Below are 6,079 nucleotides of genomic sequence, written 5' to 3'. Positions count from 1 at the left end.
TTCCTTCCGAGGAGTGGCTGGTGGGTTTGAACCGCCAGCCGTCTGGTTAGCAGGCAAGTGTCTTAGCCACTATGCTACCAGAGCTCCCTTGGTAACTATAGGTTGTATAATTGAAAAGAATATGTAATCTGCTCTTGTTGTGTGAGATGTACCATAGATATCATTTAATCCAAAGCAGTGATGTTGTTGTTGTAAGGTGCCATCAAGTCGGCTCCAATTCATAGCGATCCTATGTACAACAGAAGGAAATACTGCCAGATCTTGTGCCAGCCTCACAACCCTTGCTATTATTGAGCCCATCATTGCAGCCACCGAGTCAATCCATCTTGTAAATCTCTATCTTAATTATTTTTTGTCTAGTTTTTCTATCAATTATTCAAGTAGTGGTATTATTAAAATATTTGACTATAGTTGTGAGTTTATTGATTTCTCATTGCAGTTCTATTAATTTTTTCTTCACATAAAACTTTACTTTTGAATTTTCTTACTAGGTCCATAAACTCACAATTGCTGTGCATATGGGATAAATTGACACATTTGTTATTAAGAAATAATACTCTGCATCCGTAGTGATATGCTTTGCTATGGTTCTACTTGTTCTAATATTAAGAACACCTCTCCAGTTTTGTTGTTGTTATTGTTGTTCTATTTCATTTAGTATTAGCATGGTGTATCCCTCTTCATCTATCCTGTTACATTTAAAAATATTTGTCTTCATATTTAACATAGTTTTCTGTGACATTTGGATTTTTAACTTGATCTCTGTCTTTTTATTGTGGCATTGAGACTATTTATAGTTAATGTTATGAAAAAAAAAAAAAAAAACACAACTCACTGCCATCCAATCAATTGAACTCGTAGCTTCCTTCCCAGGAGTGGCTGGTGTGTTTGAGCTGTCAGCCTTCTGGTTAGTAGTCAAATGCCATAGGTACTATGCCAAACCCAAAAACCCACTGCCATCACGTAGATTTCAACTCACAGAGCCTACCATAGAATTTCCAAGGCAGTATATCTTTATGGAAGTAGATTTCCCCACTGTTCTTACACAAACCAGCTGGTGGTTTGAGCCACCAACCTTCTGGTTAGCAGCCAAATGCCTTAGGCATTGCACCACATTTGTTATTGGTGTTATGTGTCATCAAGTCGGACAGACACATAGTGACCCCTCCTTGGGTTTCCGAGGCCATATCCCTCTGGAAGTAGATTGCCCAACCTTCCTTCCGAGAAATGGCTGGTGGGTTTGAACTGCCAGCCTTCTGGTTAGCAGTCACATGCCTTAAGCACTATGCCACCTTATTATCTGTATATTATAAAAAAAAAAAAAGAAAGAAAGAAAAACTCACTGCCATCAGGTAGATTCCAACTCATAGTGACCACCATTCGATTTCTAAGGCAGTAAATCTTTATGGAGGAGCTCTGATAGTGTGGTGCATAAGGCATGTGATTGCTAACCAGAAGGCTGGCAGTTCAAGGCCACCAGCCACTCCTTGGAAGGAAGGTTGGGCAATCTATTTCTGTAGTGATGCCACCTCAGAAACCCAAGGTGGGGTTGCTATGAGTTCGGTCAAGTAGTATTATTTCACTTCACATGTAGTAAAACGATCTTGTAATAGTACTTCGATTTTCCTCTTCCAGCATTTCTGCTGTAGTTTACACACATATAATATCTATATATGTTATAAAATCCTATCTACATTTTAATATTTTTTTCTTTAAATAATTTAAATTAATATGCAAATAGTATTATATATTTATCAGTATATTAACTGTTTCTGATAGCTTCTCATCCTTTTTCTAATTATATTAGATTCATATCTAGTATTATAGCCTTCTACATGAAACACATTTTTTAAATATTTATTATAATTTAGGTATAATGAAGGTAAATTCTTTCAGCTTTTTTATCTCTAAAAAAGTTTTTATTTCACCTTTGTTTGTGACATATATTTTCCCTGAGTACAGTATATTTTGTTTTACTGTGCTTCACTTTATTATGTAAGTATTGCTTTTCTTCACAAAATGCAGGTTTGTAGCAAATTTGTGTTGAGCAAGTCTACCACCATCATTTTCCTCTGTGTCGCATTTTGGAAATCTCATAATATTTCATACTGCTTTTATTGCATAGTTAAGAGACTATAGTTTAGAGTAAGCATAAATTTTATATACATTGGGAAACCAAAATATTTGTGCATCTCATTTTATTGTGATATTTGCTTTATTGGGTTAGCTCAGAAGCAAATCTGTAACATTTCTGAGGCAAAGCCTGCATAGGAGTTTGGTTACAAGAGGTAATTTTGTTCTTGCTGTTACTAGGGGTTTCTTTCAGGACCTTAAAGATATTGCCCCATTGTCTTTAGTATGTTGTTGCTATTGTTATGTGTCGTTGAGTCGGACCTGACTCATAGCGATATAGCATTTTTAATACAACAGTCTGCTGCCATTGCTATACTTTGTGTCTATATGCCATTTCTTCTGTGCATGCTTTTAAGATTTTTCTTGGTGTCTTTGATATGATTGTTGATGTTTCTCCTTTTTTCTTGTGCACTGGGCTTATTGAATTTCTTTGATATGTGGGATTATTGTTTTCATCAAATTTGGATATTTTTCTACCATTATTTCTTCAAATAAGTTTTCTGCCTCCTCCATCCATGTTGAACTACAATTACTTGTATATTGAGCTCCTTGTATTTGTCTCACATTATACTTTTTTTCTTTCTTTTTATTTTCTTTCATTATTCAATACTTTTCCCTCCATGTTTAGTATTGCATTATTTCTATTGCTAGTTCTTCAAGTTCAGTAATCTTTTCATTTTTTATTTTTTAAAGTGTTGATCTCACCCAATGTGTTTTCATTTCAGTGTATGTGTGTGTGTGTGTGTGTGTGTGTGTCTGTGTCTGTGTCTGTGTCTGTGTGTATCCCAAACTCACTGCATCGGGTCTAATCTGACTCATAGCAACCCCCATTGGGTTTCCAATGCTATAAATTTTATGGAAGTAGATCGCCCCATCTTCCTTTCATGGAGCAGCTGGTGGGTTTGAACCACTGACCTTCTGGATAGCAGTCATGGGCCTTATCCACTACACCACCAGATATATATATATCTGGAATATATAATATATATATAATATATATTCATCTGGTTCCTTGGTTTATTTCTCATTTGTTTTCCCACTGCTTCTCAGTAAAATCTAAACCATGTCAGCCATGATAAGAACAGTGAGATTTGATCACCCAAGGAGGCCAAAATTGCTGGGAAAGGCTGAATATCCCCAAGCTGGATGTTATGTGAACACCTGCAGAAGGCCAGCTGAGTCGGAGGCTGACTGGAGGTGTCAAAAGCCACTGAACTGTCAAGTCAGTCATTCTCCTAGAAGTCTTCCTCACCAGCTTCTCCCAGCTGTGCTGCTTTATAAGGGGATGATGCCCTATGGGTCCAGTCTCTTCAGGAAATAAGACCTTCTCCTTGGTTCCTGCCTTTGGAGGTGCTGTCATCAGCTGCCTTCCTCCCTTGGCTGACCTTGTATATGTGAATGAGTGTGAAGATCCTCAGAGCAGTTGTCTGGGAAGTGAATGCAGGACCATGGTCAGCTCTTACCAGTGCCACTTGTCCCAAGGCTTCCAGCTTCTCAGTAGTGACAGTGAGTGGCCTTCCAACAGGGCAGTGAGTGCATGAGAGGTGGTGTCTTCCTCAGCAGACACCATGCCCATCATCTTGCTGCAGACTTGAATGAGTCCGTGTGAGAAGACTATTACTCACCACATGGTGAGAGCCACAACGGGTCCTTCTTCTGTCTCTGTGCACCTGGCTTTACCAGTGCAGCAGGGAACACCAGCTGTCAGGGTGATAAGCCAGCATGGCTGTGCCCGTTTTTCAGCAGCAGGGGGCGGTAGAGACTATGTTTTCATAATCAGTCAGTGGTGAAACCCCTTCCAAGAAGGTGATCAGTTGTTGGTCACCCTGTTCACATGGTTCTTCTTTCTGTGTGTCACCACGGATCACAATAAGTGTCAGGCCATGGCCTTTCATTTTATCACCTTTCTGTGAGAATTTTAAAACCTCTCCCCAGGTTAGTTCGTCAGGGGCAACCAGGAGGATGAGAGTCCAGGGTTGGAGAGATTAGAGTCTGTGGCCTCTAGCTTCTTTCTCACTCTGACTCTTTCATATTCCATAGAGAAGAAAGGGGGGCGGGGAGAAAGAGAGAGAGAGAGCTCTTTTGCCATAGTGCCAAAAACATTTGACTGCTAACCAGAAGGGTCGCAGTCCAAATCCACCAGCAGGAGGAAGACTGGACAATCTATTTCCGTAAAAATTTACTGCCTCAGAAACCAAAAGAAGCTATGAGTTGGAATCAACTTCATGGCAGTGAGTTTGGTTCTATAGCTATAGCTATGGATAGATATAGATATGGATAATGATATAGATATCTCAGTATATCTCGATATACATATATAGATATATACCAAAAAAAAAAAAAAAAAAATTGAATTGATTCTGATTCTGAGCAACCCTCACTGAATTTCCAAGTCTGTAAATCTTTATGGAAGTAGATTGCCTCATCTTTCTCCTGCAGAGCAGCTAGTGGGTTTGAACTGGTGATCTTCTGGTATATATATATTTTTCCACATCTCTCCTTAACATGTTCCATTTTCATCAGCTTTCTTAAACAATCAGAATATATTTGTTGTTGTTGTTGTTGTTGTTATGTGCCATCGAGTCGGCCCCGACTCATAGCGATTTATAGTGTTTTAATGTCTGTCTATTACTTATGTATTATTTTTATTTATATCTCTTTATTAGTATTGATTTATTTTTTCTCCTCATTATGAGTTGTATTTTCCTGCTTCTTTGCATGCCTGGTGATTTTTAATTGATTCTGTTGTTGTTTGCAATCAAGTCGGACCCGACTCATAGCGACCCCTCCTTGGGTTTCCGAGGCAGTATCACTATGGAAGTAGATTGCCCAATCTTCCTTCTCTCGCCTCCCCCCCCCCACTCATTCCTCCTTTCTCTCTGGAACTCAGTATCTCAAAGTCCTCTTCCACAAGACAAGTTAATTCAATTTCATGTTGAAACTACGCTTGTGGTAACAGTCAGTCCTCACAGATACCTCAGACCTAGTAGGCCTCTCCCTAGCATTGTTCAAACCCACTGATCTACTTCAGAAAACAATCTACATGGAGATTTGAGAATCCTTAATGGGTAAGGAATGTGAATGCATATTTGGTAATACTCATATAAAATGACATTAGCCCCTTTCACAGCTGATGTTTAGAATATGAATATATTTCATTAAGCATTTCTTTGCTTCATTTTTAAACTCAAAATTAACATCTACTGGAAACAATCGGAAATGACGATTAGTCTGCGATTAAACAACACCAACACCTCTAGCCTTGAAATTAAAAAACAAAAAACATCCAATAAACAAAAAAGCACTGTTTATAACACAGTCAGCCACATTCATGGAGGGCAGATACTTTGGGTGATATATCACTAAATAACCAAGTTTACAGAGTATTATTTGTGTATAGAAATGCATTTTCACAGTCATGATAATTGGTAAGACTTAGGTGTCTGGAAATATAGGTATTTTCTTTAATCTCTATGACCTAATTTAATTCTTGAGTCTCAGTGCCCAATTCTGCTCTTGGCAGAAAATATAATGTAGTCCCATTTCTGAGATTTTTTTTCTCAACCCAATCCAGAAATTTCTCTGTCCATCCATCTCTACATTTCATTTTGTTCTCTATTCTACATTCCAATTCAAGGTCTAATTCCACAATTCTCAAATTTTGTCAGGTGAAGGGTCTTTCCCTTCCCCATCTTTTCCTATAGGGCCAGGGAGGGGGGTGGAATTTGGGGTTCAGGGGCAATTTGTCAGTGCATAGTGGGTGTGTGACTACAAAGAGTCGTGGTAGTACAGTGCCGAAGATGTTTGACGGTTAACCAGAAGGTTGCAGTTCAAACCTACCAGCCACTCCTTGGCAGGAGGATGGAGCAATCTACTTCCATAAAGACTTATTGGCTTCTTAACAACAACAACAGTGGGTGCCCATTGTTGTTTGTTGTTGTTATGT

The sequence above is a fragment of the Orycteropus afer genome, unplaced genomic scaffold (assembly GCF_000298275.1).
Source record: "Orycteropus afer afer isolate SDZICR_OR568_19922 unplaced genomic scaffold, OryAfe1.0 scaffold00331, whole genome shotgun sequence".
NCBI classification, from domain to species: domain Eukaryota; kingdom Metazoa; phylum Chordata; class Mammalia; order Tubulidentata; family Orycteropodidae; genus Orycteropus; species Orycteropus afer.
This window is presented reverse-complemented; position numbering follows the sequence as displayed.